Source organism: Eurosta solidaginis, unplaced genomic scaffold (genome assembly GCF_040869045.1).
Source record: "Eurosta solidaginis isolate ZX-2024a unplaced genomic scaffold, ASM4086904v1 ctg00000623.1, whole genome shotgun sequence".
Taxonomy (NCBI): Eukaryota; Metazoa; Arthropoda; class Insecta; order Diptera; family Tephritidae; genus Eurosta; species Eurosta solidaginis.
The window spans coordinates 1,525,866-1,545,692 of NW_027136883.1; the positions used below are offsets into that span (position 1 = coordinate 1,525,866).

General features: G+C 42.0%; 1 pseudogene; it reads left to right on the forward strand.

The window, feature by feature from the left end:
* The first annotated feature begins 373 nt into the window (after positions 1-373).
* Positions 374-6,653, forward strand: LOC137235642 (uncharacterized; annotated as a pseudogene).
* The last annotated feature ends 13,174 nt before the right edge of the window (positions 6,654-19,827 follow it).

The window sequence follows — 19,827 nt, forward strand, 5'->3', positions numbered from 1 at the left end:
GTACATCGCAATGTTAATTGTGTCATACTGGGTACTTCATGGATTACTCTGATATAGTGCTGAGCTGGAGTATATGATTCAGTCTTAGGACATCGCAATGTTAATTGGACCATATTTTTTGTATGAATTGTGGCTAATTTTTGAGCACTCACTTGGTCCATAGCGAGTACTCCATACATGCATGCATGGAGTACTCCCGACTTTTGCAGGGTAATACTAAAATATTTTTAGGAACACAACGAAACTGACGCTTGACTGAGACCGTTCCAGTCTCTATGCACATTTTGAAAAGTTTTCTAGAAGTTAATTTATGAGAATCACGAAAAATGTTTGTGAGATCTTTACTGATACTTCTCGTCATACCTTTTTTGTTATGCCAACTGAACAAGTTGAAAAAAAGCCTCCTCCACCCGCCGAAATCTGCAATAATCAACTATGCGAATGCGCCTACTTTGGTTTCGAATGTATATTGAAAGAGAAGTTTAGTTTGGTCACTGTTAAAGCTAAAACGAAACCGTCCGATGGTGAAAAGGCGACGAAGCCATTTTTAAGCTTGACATTAATTGTGTATATGAACCGTGGGTTCTAGATGTATTATTAAGAAAAATACCATCGATTGTTTTATATCAGAAAATAGGCTTTTACTTAAACAATTGTTTGAGACTGCCCATCTTACTTAGGCAGGCTAATATCAGTTATGAGGGCACAGTGGAGTTCGATGAGTACTTGGATACGCCACCCGACTTTTTTCGTCACGCGAAGCGGCTGCAGAAGTTAAAGTTACTAGTAAAGCTCAATTATTTGTTAGAACATTTGCCTAAGCAGCTGCTGCATAATATACCGAGCTTGAAGAGCCTAACAATTGAGTCACACACACCACATCAAACAGTAAGTTGGCCTGTAGAACTCTTACACACTTTGGTTAATTTGGAAGCGCTGATTTTCAAATTAGTCGCGTTACACGGAATGCTGCAGCACTTAAGTTGTGAGCACTTTAGAGACTTGCAAACGCTGAAGCAGTTAAATTTGGATGGAAATTTTATGATGACATTACCCGAAGACCTCTTCTCGACATTGCCGGCACTTAATCGTTTGAGTTTGGCTGTAAATGGATTGCAAGAGTTGCCCAAGCAGCTGCTGCGCACGCAACGCATGCTAGTGCGCCTCGATTTATCTAGCAATCGTCTTGTAGCGCTACCACTTGGAATATTCGCAAACACGCCCTTACTGTGGGAGATAGCGCTATCACACAATCGACTAAGCGTACCCTCCAATATTATTGAAAATTTGCGCGCGTTAAACTACTTGTATAGGCTAGATTTAACAACCAACAGATTTACAACGGTTTAGGGTATAGGCATCTACCAAAACGAAACACTTTTGACGCTACAACGCAGCGCTACACCACAAATGCTAAAACAACTTGAGCCTTTGCTCTATAGCGTTGAAGAAAATGACGATGAGCTACCCATCAATCATACCGTTATCAGTTTGAACGAGAATCAGTTGAAAAACTTCTCTTTGGATTGGATTACAAAGGCAGGTGTAACATGCCCTTACTTATTCAATCTCGCCGCTAATTCCATACGTCGTATGCATGCGCTCGTTAGACCAATGAATCTCATTTGCTTGCAGGAAGTACATTTGCAACTAAATCCGCTCGATTGCAATTGTAAATTAGCTTGGGTTTATAATACGAACTTGCTTGTAAATGCCGATCACTGGTCATGCGCTACGCCATCAAGTTTGAGCGGCAAAGGTTTGCAAACGCTAAAACGTGACGAACTCTGCCCTTGGACACCCGCGTGGTGTCCTGAAAAATGCGTTTGTAGCCAGCGTACAGCAACTGTATTGCACATCAATTGCCGCAGCGCTGACTTGCAAACTTTGGCGCGACTGCCACGTCCCGAACAAGTGTCGCTTGCTGAGAGTACACCTCAACTTGAGCATAACATGTTTAATGAGCTACCAACGAATGCCACATTTGGTTATACGAATGTTACGCGTATTTATGCTGCACACAATCGCCTAAACATTCTACTGCCGTCACATTTGCCACCGAAATTGTATGTATTGGATTTGCGACATAATCAGCTTGCGCGCTTGAGTGTTGGCTTCTTACGTCACTATCTTAATGAGAGTGAAACACTTGGAGAGTTATTACTAACTGGCAATGCTTGGCGCTGTAACTGTGAAGCTGAGTTGCTCCTACATACACTACGCTTTCAGCATACGCGTATACCTGATTTTGGTGAATTACGTTGCGCCAACTGTCATATATAACGCTGGCTGCTGTCAACTTCAACAAGATTTGCGTGTATCTGCCAAATTTTTAGGTATCATTTTATATCTCATTGTTATTTTCTCACTTACGCTTATACTACTCAGCTGCCTTACAGTGTATTACAAATACGAGTTAGAAATTAAAGTTTGGTTACATGCACACAACCTTATGTGTCTCACTTGCTCGTTGACGAATTGGACAAGCACAAAACTTTTGATGCCTTCATAACCTACTCACACCGCGAGCAGAACTATGCCAATCGCATACTTGTGCCTGGTCTCGAGCAGGTGCCGCCGTATTTTCGTATTCGCACTCACGAACGTAATTGGTTGGCTGGCGCTTATATAGCCGAGCAAATTATAGAGTCGGTTGTGCAATCACGCCGCACCATTATCGTGCTCTCACAGCATTTTATCGCATCCGATTGGGGTCGCATGGAGTTCAAAACAGCACATCAGCGCGCTATAAATGAGCGCCGTACGCGTTTAATTATTATTAAATATGGTGAGCTTACGGATATATCCAATTTAGAAGAAGAATTGCAAGCATATTTTAAAATGAATACTTACCTCGAAGCGGAGGATCCCAGATTTTGGCCAAAGTTGCGTTACGCAATGCCGCATATAAAAGGCGCCGGCCGGAAAGCTGGTATGCTCGAGGTGAGCGAAAGAAATTACGTTAGCGTCGTGGTGGACTTGAATGATTTTGTGTGAAGTAAATAACAGATAGTAATGAGAAACGTAGCGCCTTGTTTTATTTAAGAAAAAATAAAAAATTAAGTAAAATTGCCAGCTTAATTAACGCTAGCTCGCGCGTTGGTCACTTTAACACGTCGGTGCGTTGTGTGTCTGTCAAAAGCCCAGCAGCAAACTCATAAATTTATTTATCACCGCTGGGAGCGCGCTTAAATCCGTGGCTATTCTCATCACTCTTGTTGGTGCAAATGCTGGATGACGGAGCACAAAGTAAGAGCATAGAATTTTCTACTTCTAAGAGCTTGTGGCTCTTCTACTGCTGGATACTTGATATCATGGGCTACTTACGGTCAGGTATGTATCTACAACGTAAACTTTTTAGGACTTAACCTTGAATCAAACTTAGACCAATATTTAATCAAATTCTATTAGCTAGATATGGTGCGGGCGCGCTCCTAATCACACATTACCGCGAAACATTACTCACAACTATCCTCTATACTCCCTCATATAGTTATTAGGTAGTCTGCTTAAAATTTTTCCCTCAATAGAGTAGTTTTGCTCTTCCCGTATGAATAGGCAGAGAGGCAAATTGAATTCGCGTAAATTTTGTATTGACAAGCAGGCGGTCATTAGGGTGATAAGTTCGTATAGTACAACAACTAGAAGTATATTAGGATAAAAATAAGCACTTGGAAGAATTGGAACAAGGAGAAGCTTACAAACATTAAAGGGGCGACGGCCATATGGGCATAGATGGTTACGAAAATGTGGATGAACTGCGGAGGGAGAAAATAGCTGAACATGATCAAACAAGTTGGAAAGCTGTGTAACCTAGCGTATGCCTGCAAGGTGTCAAAGATCACGTGTCATCAAATTTTCAGTTCAGGAAGCCGCTAGCAGGTTGGGTGATAGATAGCCTATAGTGTTTTCCAAGAGGACATAATTAGCTCATAACATAGGTCATGGTTCTTTAGCGGTTTTTTTAGATTGGTCGTCGAATAAACTATTGATAAATCTACGGATATATTCATTTTATGTGAGCTTCTTAAGGTGCGGCTAATTCATACTAACCTAACTTCAGGTAATCTGGAAGCCTCACTTTTCATTCACATGCAAGTTATAGTAAGTTGTGACCACTTAAACTTGAGTTCATATATGTATGTATATCTAACGCAAAATTTGCTTTCTACGGATAGCCCCTTTTTTCGTTTGGCAAATACTTAGGTATGTCCACAACCAGTGCGACATTTTTCAAACGTACAAATTAAGATTCATTATCTCAATTTGTTGGCGCATAAGGAGTGCATGTCCATCGAAGAGAGGTTTTTGATTGATTTGTTATGAAAATAAGTCTCATTGCCCGCCGATAAGAGATTTGCTTCTGCTAAGTAGAGTAAAACTTGGTGCATGAAAAACTATCCGGCCGGCCAAGGAAGGTGGCCATCTAATACAGCTCTCCGTGAGGAGAGACCTACTGTATATGGAACTCGATATATTTCTCAGCTTCACAAAATTTTAAGAAATTGAACTCTCTTTTTTTCATCTATTCAGATTGTTAGAGCAAACTCTCACTAACTTGAAATATAATAGACCAGACGTCAGTCTAGCAATTCAAAACCTTTTACTGTGCAAAACTGTTTCTACAATGAGCATCAGGAAGCGCAATACGTTGGGCCAATTACCTAACCAACGTACAGCTACTCAGCTACTTATACTCACCACAGCAGTGCTTATGATAGCGCATGCAGACATACTACTTTCTCCCACCAAAACACCGACGATGCAAGCAAACCTAAAACCGAAACCGTATGGACCGGATAATGCATTCAAAACTTGCTACAATGGTAAATGTTAATGCAAGAAAGAATTAAAGAATTGCTTTCTCAGTGATAAAGGTGGTGCGGTATCACTGGATATAGCATGGGACCACGAACAGGATAAAGTTACGATCAGTTGTGAAGGCACACCCAATAATATAGATGAATTGCTTAAGGAAGTGCAGCATAAATTTCTATACAAAGACACATATTTTAGGTTAAGAAACTGCGCACATCTACCAGCAATGCTGCGACGAGAGAATATCACTTTCACGGGCCATATGGTGTACGATACGCAAATGCTAATACCTGCAGATCTCTTATGGCAAGCGAAAGCTTTGACAGGTTTGACTTTCAACATAACAGCGCAACATGTGCAACATGTTGCGGTGACACACTTATTTCAAAAACTCACACACTTGATCGTGCTAGATTTGATAATAGTTTGTAATTTTAATCAGATTTTAGTGCATACAGAACTCTTCAGTGGGCTCTATAGCTTGCAACGACTGTCATTGTATGTCTATCATGCGCAAACAGGTTACTATGAGCTGACAAACTCGAAGCGTACTGCCGCGCAAAATCTAACAGCAGCGCATTCTCGTGATTTTGGCGTGCTCACAAATTCGCTATTGGATGCGAATCAATTGAGAGTTTTAAATGGAGATTTGCTCAATGCACTTACCGAATTGAATCACCTGGGTTTGATTTTGAATGAATTACGCGAGCTATCAAACAATTTGTTGGCGATGCAACATAAACTTGTCACACTTGATTTGAGCTGTAACGCATTAACTTATCCTCTCGTAGGATTGTTCGATAATACGCCGCTGTTATGGAAGCTGCTCTTAAATGAAAATCATTTTTACGTGCCTACAAATAGCATAGCAACAGTGCGCAATTTGAATTATATCTACACGCTTGACTTGAGTAATAATCATTTAGCGACGCTTTGGGGTAGCGGCACTCTTTGTTCACGCGTCACAACATACGCGATCCCTTGGAGGTGCCGAAATTTACGTTATATATACAACGCGATTTTGGCGTGCGTAATACAATAAACCTTACTTCAATCAATTTACGAAAAAATTGCATCACCAACTTCAATTTAGACTGGATTAAAGCAGAAGGCGCGCATGCAAGTTCATACGAACTTAATCTACGCCAAAATAATATCTCAAATGTATATGCAGCCATACAGCCGCTCAGCACGACTAGGCAGTGTATGAGACGTTTGAAATTACAATATAATCCACTCAATTGTGATTGCACGCTCGCCTGGGCTTTTAGCAGCAATCTGCTAGGTCGTTACGATAGTTGGACTTGCGCAGCGCGAGCGCATTTGCGCAATCGTCTAATTAATAGTCTGCAGCGCAAAGATTTGTGCCCTTGGGCGCCCACATTTTGTCCCGAACGTTGTCGCAGCACATACACCACAGCTGAGCTGCTTGCAGGGCGCACGTTTGGAGGTGCTTACGCAGCTACCACGTCTCGAACAATTTTCGTACACACAAACAACACTGCATCTCGCACATAATTATTTATATGAGCTACCCGCGAATACTACTTTTGGTTACGCAAATGTAACGCACATTTATGCAGCGCATAATCGCCTTGCTGCCATATTGCAGTCGCACATACCAATCAACTTAACTTTTTTTGATGTACGCAACAATCAGTTGGAGCGGTTGAGCACCGAATTCCTGCACACACCTCAACGCAATCCAAATGCTCAAGCAGATCTATCTCTCTGCGAATCTGTGGTTATGTGATTGTGCAGCGGAGAATCTCTTATATACTGTGCGTGCGCAGCAAGAGCGCATTCAAAGTAGCGATGAGTTATGCTCTTTGTGATCATCATCATTATTTGGGCTTACCACCAACGCTACATTTTGGAGTACCAAAAGAGGTCAAGCCTTCTTCTACATATGCCTCCTAACTCAGTTGATGCTTTTCTTTTCGTTTGCATCCAAAAATGAGTGCTGGTGGTAAAGCTCTCTAACCTGCACAATATTCTTCAATTCTCATAACACTACTAAGCCATTACTCCCCCAGCGGGTTAGGGGGTTAGAATATACCCGCGGCAGATATGCCTGTCGTTAGAGGCGACTAAAATACCAAATAGATTCAAGGGGTATTGTAGCGCAACCCTTTCAAGTTTCCAGCGCAACATATAGCTTCTCCAAACCCAATTTTCAGCCTCACCTATCCGTTGCGAATCCGGTTTCATTAGCAACCGAGGCTCTGGCGACCCCGAACTCCTCATAGATCTAGGGGGTGGGAGGGCGTTATAGCCTGGAAGGTCGCATGTAGTCACAACAAATCGTTCCCGAGATGGTCGGGCTTGGTACTGGAACGTACCGTATCTTCATCCGGCAAAGGACCATCAACATCGATAACACTCCCAAGGCATTCGGGGAGTGTGCTTATCGCTAGTACAACAACAACAACAACTAAGCCTGCTAAGACAGAACTATGTATCGGACAATTTTTCTCTAAAATACCTCAACAGCCATCTAATATTTTCCCGGTACCATCCATAGTTCCCAACCATACATCAAGACCGTTAGGATGAGATACTTATAAAGCGTAATTTTTGACTTGTCGAGAGAGGGCTTTGATATTTTCAAAATATCAGTCCAGTATGAGGTTAAGGAACCCGCACGGAAGGAAATTGTCTTATATGAGGTCTCGTCTGGTTTCAAATGGCTCGTAGAATTTTTTCCTTCATCTAACAGAGCTGGTGGTGTTTCTCGACTTAATCTTGCAAATTCTTATTAGCTTTGCAGGGGACTGAGATTCGTACATGTGTCGATGCAGAAATAGGTAGATCCTACAGGCTGCCAGATTACTGCAGTTTCCTTTAGGCGGAAATCTTAGCCGTACAGAAAGCAGCAGGAATTCTGGAGGAAGCGCACTTAAACTGCAGTCGCATCAATATATATATTGATAGTGAGGCGGTGATTAAGGCAATCATCTCAAACAGTACTTTCACGAAAAGTGTCCTGAAATGCTAAGAACTATTGGGTGACTTCGTCCAGGCCGGACCATACATCTATACTGGGTTTCCGGTCAAAAAGGAGAAGGAGATAGCGAAAAAGAAGAGTGCAGAAATCGATGAATCGACGGTAGATGTCCCAATTCGTTAAGGAGAAATTAAAAGAAGACAGGAGTTGCAAATGATGCATCAAGCAGGAAAGTCGTGGACCGAAGCGCTGTGATGAAACACTTCTATAACCATGTGCAAATCTTACGATATTAGACACACAAAGTTGTTCATGCCTCTAAAGAAAGAAGACTTAAGGCTCACGATGGGCATACTCACTGAACACTGCCTTCTGGCGCCACATGCTTTTAATTAAGGCCCTGTCAGTAACAGCAAATGGAGGGAGTGCAATCTGAAGGAAGAAACGGATGCGCGCGTTCTGTATTCGTGTCCTGCGATCGAGAGGTCAACGCTCCTTCTACTAGAGGCGGCAGAGTTGCCAGATCTCCAGGCAATAATAAAGTAAGGCCCTAGAAAACTTTTGGTGTTGGTACCTAGTTGCGGATTTTCCGTTGGGTTGTGAAATGAAATGTGGTAGTAATATGAACACATTCAGTCTATGTGAGGTCTTTACTGGCCGCCCAGTTCAACCCAACCTAAACTTTGTTTCAAGCGACGACGTCAAATATGTCAATATTTAGCTTCTTAAGCACTGGCACGTACACATATACACAATTACCTCTCACAGCCCATTCACCTAAACAATTTATCTCATTTGCCCTTTTATCATCCTTTGTCCGTTCCAGACTGCAAATATCACGTAGCAAATCACTTAACTTGATTCCTGTAGTTTTCCAACGCCAATTTCTGTACAATGAATAATAACAACAAAATACAATAAGTTAACCACAAAGTAAATGCCAACGACAACAACAACAACAACAAAGGTAGCGCAATTTTTTTATTCCAACAAATTTCGATAAGCAAATAAAAAGCATTGGACAACAACAACATACAAATCCCTAGGCTAGTAAGGTCAAACAAAAAGTGAAATGGGCAATCATTGTGTATTCAAACAATTGTGGCAGAAACTACAAAAACAACATGCCAGTGAGCGTATACAACAGTTGATTGTGTGTTTGTTGGGCTGATGTTCAGAGTGAAAAAACAAAAATGGAGCTGCATTGGAGAAAAAAAAATAAGTATGTATGAATCTATTGAAAATTTTTGAAAAAATATCTTTGGGAATTGACTTGACGGGTGGACAATAACCACACACACATACTAATACCATCTCATACACTGAAGAGCAGGCACGAACGTACGTTAGCTGGCCATTGGTGGCATGTTACGCTTAGAGAATGAGTGAATACACATTGGCACACATATACACAAATTCACGCCAAAAAAATCACTCTTATTTATATTGAAGTGTAAGCAAGTAACGCATACTTTTAGGCGTTGCACTTCGGGACTTTTGACATTTTTCGTTGTCAAATATATTACATTTCTAGGAAGAAGGCCGGGCCATGCTCTTGCATGCGTTCCAGGCAGCTCACTATTTCCGGTCGCTTGCCGCCTAGTTGACACTGTCATAACCGTCTTAAGGGCGAGAAGGCGTCTGTCTTGGGTCAAGCGGTTCGCTATATAAACGCGTAGCAAAAGCCAACATCACAGCCATTCACTGGAGTGGCGATGGAAATAAGCGTAGCTTCAGTGTTGGGTTTGTGTTGGTAGGGCGACTTTGTCGCTATGTACTGATATTCATGCTTGTGAACGAACACCTAAACGCTATCTGAATAAAATCAAATTTTTTTAACATTTCATTCATCTTCGCCTACATCTCGACGGAGGAGAAGGACGCTGGGTTGAAGCACAAAATCCTACGAGCGCCTTGAAGACACAAACGAGCGCTGCCCCGCCATAATATGAAAGTCGTGTGTGACTTTTGGCCCCCGGGTCGGAAAGTTCACCCTTCACAATGAAATTTCCAGTAATGAGCCACGGTCGATACACTTTACGGTTGCTCGTAACATGTCCATAGTCAGCACCAGGTTTAAATATAAAGGTATGCACGAAACTACATGGCTGTCCCCCGGAACGAAACACACGCAATCAGACTCACGACCACGTTATGATAGACGGACAAAATTACTCCAGTGTTTTAGATGTACGCACGGTTCGAGTACTTAACATCGACTCCCATCACTATCTCGTCGCAGTCAAAATACGCGCCCGCCTCTGCGCAGTTGCGATAGACTGCCAATGTTTTCGAAACTTGACTCGCACACCAGTTGTTTGACAGCACAACGCAACTCGATGGAATGCAGGAGCAGTGGGAGCATATCACACCGGGAGCATAAGCACCGGCTTGCCAAACACTGCCAAGGGGCGACCCCGCTTAGAAAAATTTTCTTCTAATTGAAAAACATTATTTCTAAAATTTTGATGTTGTTTTGCCCGGGGTTCGAACCCAGGGCATACGGTGTGGTAGGCGGAGTACGCCACCATACATCTTCTTTGCTTTACTTTTTATTTGCTATGCTTTGATTTTTTATGTCCTCGTTTTTTATGCTTTAAATTTTTGTGATTTTCCATACAAATTTTCCATAGCATATTTTTAGGTCACGCCATTTATTTTTCCACGCTCTTTCGTTTTGTGCGTGCGTTTCATTATCATATAATTTGTTTTAGTTTTTCCTACCGCTATTTGATTGAGTAACGGTTCGATATCATTTGTAAATGGGATGTTATCAATTTTCGAGATGATTGAATTGACCTCTTTCCATCCCTAAACGACCATTGATCTCAATGGGGATGGCATATAATTGGGCTCTGACAAAAGGAAGATAAATAAATTGATAAAATGTAAGAATTTAATGGGATGCTATAAATTGGGTCTGAAATATTTTTTTTTTGTGAATTTTTTTATATAAGGCAGGATAAGCGAATCTTGGGATGAACATAAACATGTATGTAAAAAGCATTGTTGTCTCAAGGGGCTTGCACGTAGCCGCTTTCAATTTTCTGAAATCACCCGCCATGGCTGCCTGCTTTAAAGACTCTTTCTACCTAAACATATGCCATTGGTGTATGGACATTATAACAGCCTAAGCTAAGGAATGATATTGTCTCAGACGATCTAAACTGTTTGCTTCATGGGCCTTCATGGACCGATGGCTCTTAAAATGAGTATAAAATAGTTTGATTATTAAAATTCGTTATCATTTTTAAAGCTAGCGCAACTAGAATTCTGAAGAAAATAGAGAGTACGGCCAAGCGTACTATACATCTATACTGGGTTCCAGGTCATGACCGGACAAGAGGTAACGAAAAGGCTGATGAGCTGGCAAAGGAGAGTGCAGCGCTCGACGAATCGACGGTAGACGTCCCAATTCATTTGGAAGAAGTCAAAAGAAGACAGGAGTTGCACATGATCTATAATGCAAGAAAGGCGTGGTCAGAAGCGCGGGGCTGCAAAATTTCGAAGATCATATAAAAATACCACGACATTAGACACACAAAGTTGCTTATATCGCTGAAGAGGCAAGCGTAAGCTGCACACTTCCTTCTGGTTTCACAAGCTTATAAGTTATGTCTCGTCAATAACCGCAGATGAAGGAAGTGCGAGCTGCAGTAAACAACTGTTGAGCCCGTTCTCAGTTCTGTTCTGCGCACACCCTCTCAAGGCTCCAGCTACTAGAAGCGGCAATGTTGTCAGATTTCGAGGCAGCTACCAAGCTATGTAGGTCCTAGAAAACTTCTAGTACTTTCCAAGAGGACGGATCTATTTTGTAGCGTGCCTAGTTAAAGCTTTCAGTTTGGTTTTTAATGAAATTCTGGTAGCACCATGGACACATTAAATCAATGTGAAGTCTTTATAGACCGGCCAGTTCAACATTACTTAACCACGTCAACTTCATGGGAGCCTGCTTTATTCATGGTCTCAGCAAAATTGGGACCAACACATTAAAAATGTGCTGCCGCCTTAATAACCTCAATTAAGAAAAAGCTGTAAGGCGCAAATGTAGATGTTAGCCGAGAACCTTATACTTGCTCTAGGCGAGATGTTGATGGAGGGCATTAAATCCAACACTTACGCTTGTGACCCAAAGCCTCAAATCAACTCATAGCTTATGTGATACTGATGTACAGAAAAGCTCTGGTACCTCATTCGTACATAAAATAGATAAAGCCAACTATCTATTGAATAATTTTTTATCCTTTTCGTTCGTTTTATTTTCCGCCCATCTTCTATCAACGCAGCCACAAACTATGGAAATGAGACTTTTACTTGAGTCTGTATAGACCGAGTGTTACCTCAGACATGCAGGTGTTTCTTGGGTACCATCAGCTAAAGTTCTGTGGCAGCGTCGTATCATCCACAGCCACGCATTCTTTCACAAGACGGGCCGTAATATAAAAACTATCAACTTCACCATATATTGAATACCGTTATTACATACGATTATACACATAGGAAAAACATAAAATTCCATTAAATGTTGATTATATTTTAGTTTAGATCACGACAAGTAGAGCCTCAATACCAATTTCAAATTATTGAGCGAAAATTTCGCTATAACTGCAAGCCGCCTAAAGGCAGTGCCGTAATAATAATAGAAATTATTAGAAATTATGACAGTCATATTTACGGTTTTTGGCCATTTTTATGCTTCCAGCTCAAGAACCTTCGTATGTGTGACTCTTTTTTCTTTGGCCAAATGATTGCTAACAAATAAAAATGTTCACTAAATCCTCGAATTTATAGATTTCTACTGAAGGCTTGTAATAGACACAAACCAGCCCAAAAGTATGCTTGCAGTTCGAGCGAGTATATATGTAGGTATATATTTAGGCTCATAAGCGTAAGGAAAAATTAATTGCTGGGTCGAACGCTTACTACGCGTATCTTGTTGCCGTGTGAATACGGTTGTTGGCCTACTTGTATGCAACATAAATTGCTATAATTGAGCAGGAGTGGTTAGCTCTTGGATGGCCAGTTTGTAATGATACACACAAGTGGACAAGGCTATGTGTTGTACGTAATACTGAAGAATATTTCTTATGGCCTGTTAAAATATAGTGCTTACACAGACTATGCGGGAAACTTTCAGACGATTCGTTAAAAAGAATTTCGCTGGAAAATCCAATGAAATATGTCGCTGACAAAAGCTGATAAGTTTTTGACCCAAGTGACCCTTTTTTTCCAGAAAATGTATATGTAGTATACCTTTAGGCACGTAAAACAATAAATGTAAGACGCGATAATCTCCGAAGATATTTTAGGCGGCCGAGCCTCTCTTCGAATTTATGTCCTTGTCCTTTTAAGTTTTTTCCTATAATTTGGCGTGACTGGACCTACATGTTTTATGTCGACTCCGAATGGCAACTGCAAGGCAGATGATCACTGCCGAGGGGCGATCTCGCTTAGACTTTCTTCTAATTGAAAAAAACTTGTTTCTAAAATTTGTATGTTGCTTTGCCCGGGGCGTGAATCCAGGATCTTCGGAGTGGTAGGCGAAGCACGCTACCACCACAACACGGTAGCCGCGGCACGTCAGTCACTGCAAGTAGGAGGCTCAGCTACCCATGCATATTCGAAGTAAAATTATATTAAAATAATAAAACAAAAATATTAATTTGAAATAAATTATATCGACTAATCCATCTCCTACAGAGCTCAAATCCCAATATAAGAAATTCTGCCTGAAAAACTCCAACCCCAATATAAAAAAGTTTGCCAGAAAGTATGCAACAGACATTGCTTTTGTTGGGTCTGGACTTATTTAAAATTGTGTCGTTTTGTGTTATCTTTTAACTGAGGGCGTCACTCTTATCTGCGAGCGAGTGAGGAAGTGCTCACTCGATACATATTCAAGAAGATTTACAGCAAATTACTACAAAGAAAGTTGGAGAACAAAAGAGGCAAATGGTCTGCTAAATTCATATTTGATAGACGGAATAGTTGAGAGCAGGCGAGAGGTATTTAGCAAGATTTGAACAGTAGTAGACTGTAGCGGCGAGAGCTGATTAACCAAGTGTTCTGGTAGTTAGCTGAGAGTATCGGAGCGGTTATCATTAGACAACAAAGCCATGATGTCTCGCAGAGAGCAAAGTGCAGATGGCGATGGACAACAAATTAGCGAAAGGGCGATTTATTTAAATAGTAGCGTAGAGACAACGGGGAGCCTACCAGTGGTGGAGCAGTAGTTAGTTATGAATCGACTCCTCATCCTGACAGCTTCTGCAGAAGGGTTTTTTTTTTTGTATGCAATGGCGCATTGACCAGTGATGACAGCCGTAGGTATTCTCAACGCAGATTTATTTAGCTTGAGAAGGAAGCTAGTTGCCTTCCTATACAAACATTGCCACAAGGACCTTAGACCTAGCCATCGGCCAGGTTGGTTCACAGCAATTCCATTGTCCTAGTCTCATATTCAGTTTTTTCCTCAGCAGATAGTTTCTTAATTACGCGCTCGTCTTCCACTTTTTTGCTTTTACGGGTTTCCGATTGCATCATATTTTGATTATGTTTCATGTTCATTTCATTTCCAGACCGTTTAACTCCATGTTCGAAGCAGCCTTTTGGAATTTTCTCCCTTTTTCATTTCATTTCCTTCCAAATTTCATAAGTTCCACTTTTACTTATTTACCAATGCACATGTTTCGAATTCAAATTCATTATGAGTATGTTATTACATCATACTCCGACTTTTTACTTCGATTTCGTTTGTACAATATTTTTTTTTCTTTCGTTTCCATAACATTTCGATTCCGCTACGTTCCAATTTAAATTTCCGATATTAATTCAATCATATTTAATAATACTATCCTCTCTAGGAATCCTGCTCCTCTGGATAGCGAGGAGTCCCTAAGGCTTTTACTGGATAATCATTTTCCCGATGTCCCAATTGCGCAGGGATCTTCGCCTGCATGGTCGGCGGGCGTTAGCCATGCAGAACTGCCTGCCATTGCAATACGGGAAAGCAAATAACCTGGGCTATAGGGTCGTTCAAGCCCTATAAGTATCCGGGACCGGATGGAATCATTCCTGCGCAACTTCAAAAGTTTTTGTGGACTTCCTGCCGCTGGTTGGCCATCATCTACACTAACTGCCTCAGGCTTAACTATATCCCGAAGTCTTGGCACACGGTTAGGGTTATTTTTATTCCGAAGGCCGGCAGAAGCTCTCATATATCACCTAAGGATTTCAGACCAATCAGTCTCTCGTCGTTTCTTCTTAAGACGTTTGAGCGGTTGATTGACCTGTACCTACGGGAAAGGATACCTCGGGGGTTACTATCGGCTTCACAGCATACGTACTGCAAGGGCAGATCGACGGAAACGGCTCTCCATTCGATTGTAAAGCAAATAGAGGGGTTTCTAGAACACAAAGAGTATGCTGTGGGCGTCTTTCTAGACATCGAGGGGGCTTTTAACAATGTCTTACCGGGGGCAATCCAAAGAGATCTGGTGGGTTTAGGAGTCGAGGCGGCTCTGGTTGAATTTATTAACAAACTTCTATGCGGCAGAATTGTCGCAGCGGAGTGGGGAGGGGCCATAATTAAGAGGAAGGTGTGCAGTGGCACGCCACAGGGGGTGTCCTATCTCCTCTGCTCTGGCTTGTGGTAGTCAACGAGCTTCTTGTGGAGCTGGAGACCATTGGTTTTCGGGTCGTTGCCTATGCAAATGAACTCGCTATCCTAGTCAGAGGCAAATTTCTGGACATCCTGTGTGATCTTCTGCAGGGCTACTTGGATACTGTGGCTAGGTGGGCTGAATCATGTGGATTGGCGGTCAATCCGGGAAAATGGAATTGGTTCTTCTTACAAGGAGATATAAGATGCCCGATTGCAGAACTCCCTAAAAGGGGGGGGGGGTGCACCGTTGGTACTTTCTGATAGGGTTAAATATTTGGGGATTGTTTTGGAAAAGAAACTGTCCTGGAGACCCAATGTGGAAGATCGGGCCAGGAAGGCCGCCGTTTAAGAGATAGTGACTCTCGCCAGGAGTAGTACACTGGCTTTATGAGATGGTGGTCAAACCGATTCCGCTATATGGGGTGCTGGTCTGGTGGAAAGCTCTGGACACGGCGAGCACCCCCAAAAAGTTAGTGTAAGTGCAACGGACGGCCCTGATTTGTATCAGTGGCGCTCTGAGAACAACACCTACCTTGATGCTGAATGTCATGCTGAAAATACATCCAGTAGATATTGCGGCAAAGGCCCGGTCGATGGTCAGGCTTCGTGATATGGGTTATGGGCTTTCTGACTTCGGACACTCTAGCCTTCTTACTAATTTCGACTTTATCCCGGACAGGACGGACTATTGTATGCCGATGACCGCTCCCTATGCAACCTTCACCCCAGTCGTTCCCCCGAGGGAGGAGTTGGGAAATGCAATTATCTGGGGCATGGAACCGGTTAACTTGTTCACGGATGGGTCGAAGTTGGACGGAAAGGTTGGCGGGGGTCTTTTGTCAAGAGCTAAATATAGGCCGCAAGTTTAAGTTGGCTGATCACTGCAGTGTATTCCTAGCGGAAGTTGCTGCGATTAAGGATGCGGTGGATGGAATGCTATCCAGTGCAACTAGGGTTAGGGAATATAACATCTACTCTGATAGCCAAGCGGCTATCAATGCCTTGAGCTCAAGTACAGTACGATCGATGGTGGTCTGGGAGTGCCTGACCTCACTTGCGATTGCATCGAATTATTTTACAATTAAGATTATCTGGGTCCCGGGCTATAGAGATATCCCGGGTAACTGTCAAGCGGATCTCTTAGCCCGCATCGGTACAACTGAACCGGATGAAGATGGCTGTAGGTATTTCGGGATTCCGCTGGCCACCCGTGGATTGCTCCTCCATAGCTGGGCTTCGAGTCAGCTCAGCAAACGTTAGGTGGACACCATGTCTTGCAGGGTAGCAAGATCTTTCTGGCCAAAAGTGGATGGCAGGAGGTGTGCTGAAATAATTGGGTTCACTAAGGCTCACCTATCAATGGTCATTGGGGTTTTGACAGGGCACTGTCCGATGGGTATCCATGCAGTACGTCTCAATATACTGGAAACTCCATTCTGCTGCAGCTGTATGTAGGACGATGAGGTGAAATAACCAAATCACGTTATGCTTGATTACCCAGCTTTTGCCAGAACTAGGCGAAAGTGCTTCGGTCGCGACTCACTTGGATTCACGAGGATTTATCCAAAGTTGAGATCGGTATAATTCGGGGCTTTATCGTTGCTCTTCAATGATTCTCTAAGATCTAAGTCATCGTTATTTTTGGTGTATGTGGTATGACAACGGACCTTCGTGTTGTCCAAGTGAGCTATCCTTATCAGAGAATCTACCACCTAACTTAACCTAACCTAATAACACAATAATACTATCTGTAGAATACGGCTCATTGCTTTTCAACTTATCTCTTTAGAATTCGGTTCCATTTTATTTCGCCACTAAACTTTTCTGTCATATCTTTCGCACTAACTGTTTCTTTTGCTCAATTTTATTGCTAGCCAATAGCAACACCCACTCCCCCCTCACATTGCTCACAAAATGTTTTGTGCGAAAGCTTATGAAAAAGAAATAAAACTGTGCTAAAAACAGGGTAGCGGAGATGAACATGAAACGCGTATATAAGCTCGTTCCGTCCGTCCGTTGGCCATCTTCTTGCCTTACGTGCTCGAATTTACAAGTATGACATAGTGTAACTAGTTTTATGATTGTCAAATGCCTTCTTTTTATTGTTCTTTTTGTTTTCTTTGCTACAATATTTATTTGCCATACGTGCTTCACATGTGCGTTCCCTGCTATTATTTTGCACTTAGTTCAACATGATCATAAATATTTTTCTATATTATTTTATTGATACAACGGTAAAACAATGTTTGTTGTTGGCCTGCGAAAAGTTTCTACCATTGTTTACTATATAGTTTGGCAGCTTAAATAGAGGTTATGTTGCGAATAGAGTGGAAGGCAGTGGACTAGGCAGTCGAATGTCATATAATGAAGGAATGGTGTTCGGAGTTTTTTCAAAGTTAAAAAAAAAATGATAAAAGCTTTAATATAAATAAAACTATTGTTTTAATAACAACAAAAACGCCTTATATATTCTATATACATAAATTCGAAAGGATTATCTCACTTTAAAATTTGAGTTAAATAATCTAAAGTTTTTTTTGAAACTGAGTCGAGAACTGTGCGGGTGAATGTGCGAATTTTCACCGATCAGCTGTTAGTTGCGCTACTTGGTAAAATTTACAATGGTTTCTACGGCGCGTTTTGTTCCCTTTTTTTCCCTTGTCATCATTATAGAGGCTGCATCAAAAGTTCACTCGCCCGCCCATTAGCAATAGTTGAATAGTTGAGCTGAGTAGATGATAGCTGTAGCTGCAGAGAGAGGACTGAGAGTGGTCGAGGTTTGTGGTAGTAAGCGGTATTTGGGTGGCTACAGTTGAGCAACCGCTGGGCGGTTCGACGTCAAGATTTCTTAAAATATCTGAGTTTATTTGAACCAAACTTTCTGAGTAAAAATATTGTAGCTCCAATGAAACGAAAGAACGCCGTAACAAGCATACCCGGGTTGGAAATTCCACTCATGATGTGTCCGATAATAACTCTTTCACAAATCTCACCACAAGACAAGCAGAAACCCTCTTCGACAAGATTTCATTTCAGATGTCATTCAACTGTGTACCGACACTGGTGGGCGCCTGAGGAAGTTTCGGTGAAGGGGCATCAGGTACCAGCCCAGCGACAAGGCAGCCCGGGAGAAAGATAACAGTGAAGTCGGTAAAGACTGTCGATTTTGTGGAGTGGAGGAATGTAGTTCTTATGAGGACATCATCAGGAAAGCTCAGAATAAAACACGTGTACTTGAGGAACGAAAAACGTAAAATCCCTGACCGTGCCTGCGGTGATGCTGCGCTCTTTCCTGATGGCTGACAAAAAACAACACTGACTTTGAAGTGGTAGAGAGAGTGACTAAAATTTGTTGAGGACGATAAATTTGATAACTGCTTAAAAAGGTGATGGTATCTTCCAGGACACAACAATAGAAACACTTACTGAAGTTAAGCAGATTAAGGACTGGCAATATAGTGATGCTCAGAAATAGGCTCTGGATGTGCCTAAAGTAATGACGATATTTGCTTTCCCAAAGCCAGATAATTAGAGTTCCTCTTCCTGGGTCAATGCCGAACAGCTGAAGACAAAGTATGATTGGAGAGATCTTGATAGGCCAACCTTTTCAGACCATGCTTATATCAGCAAATTCTAGCAATATCTAGAGACAAAACTGGGACAACTCAGAAGTTTCCAATATAGAAGAATTGGAGCAATCCAATGACTTCTTATAAAAGACATTTATGACTGCGTAGAAGAACAAAACTTGTACCTTAAGAAGATTCGAAGGAAATGCAAAGCCACCATGGTAGAGCAGGAAGCTGAGTCTTCTTAGAGGTCAGGTAAAAGAAATGTCCAAGCTGGCAAAGGTCTCGGAAAACGCTAATACCTGCAAAGAGACTCAGTACCTCGGGCAGCTCGAGCGCAGAGCATACGTTAATTGTTGCATAGCGTCATCAAAAGGTTAACAAACAGACTACCTTGTTGTCTACCAGCGCTTCGATGGGTCTCTTAGCGCCACAATAGAGTTGGAAGGTTGGCGTAAGGGCCTTCAAATGGCAGAGGAGGCGATACAAGTGTACATCGATGGTTCTAAAGTAATAGAAAGAGTAAGGTCGGCGGTATACTGCACTGATCTGGAAATAAACCAGTTCTATAAGCTGCCAGATCTCTGTGGTGTTCTTCGGGCGGAATATGGGAATATATGGAAATGCAAAAGCGAATGCGCTAGCTAAACAGGTTGCATCCCTGGAAGCATGTACCAGAGACGTCTCGAACAGATTAGACGACATTACAAGAAGTGGAGAGCTGCATATTATCGATCAAAAAGGAAAGGCGTGGAACCAAGCGCGTGGCTAAGGTCTTACAACCTCAAACTAACAAAGTTACTCTCATCATTAAAAAGAGAAGCCGGTAA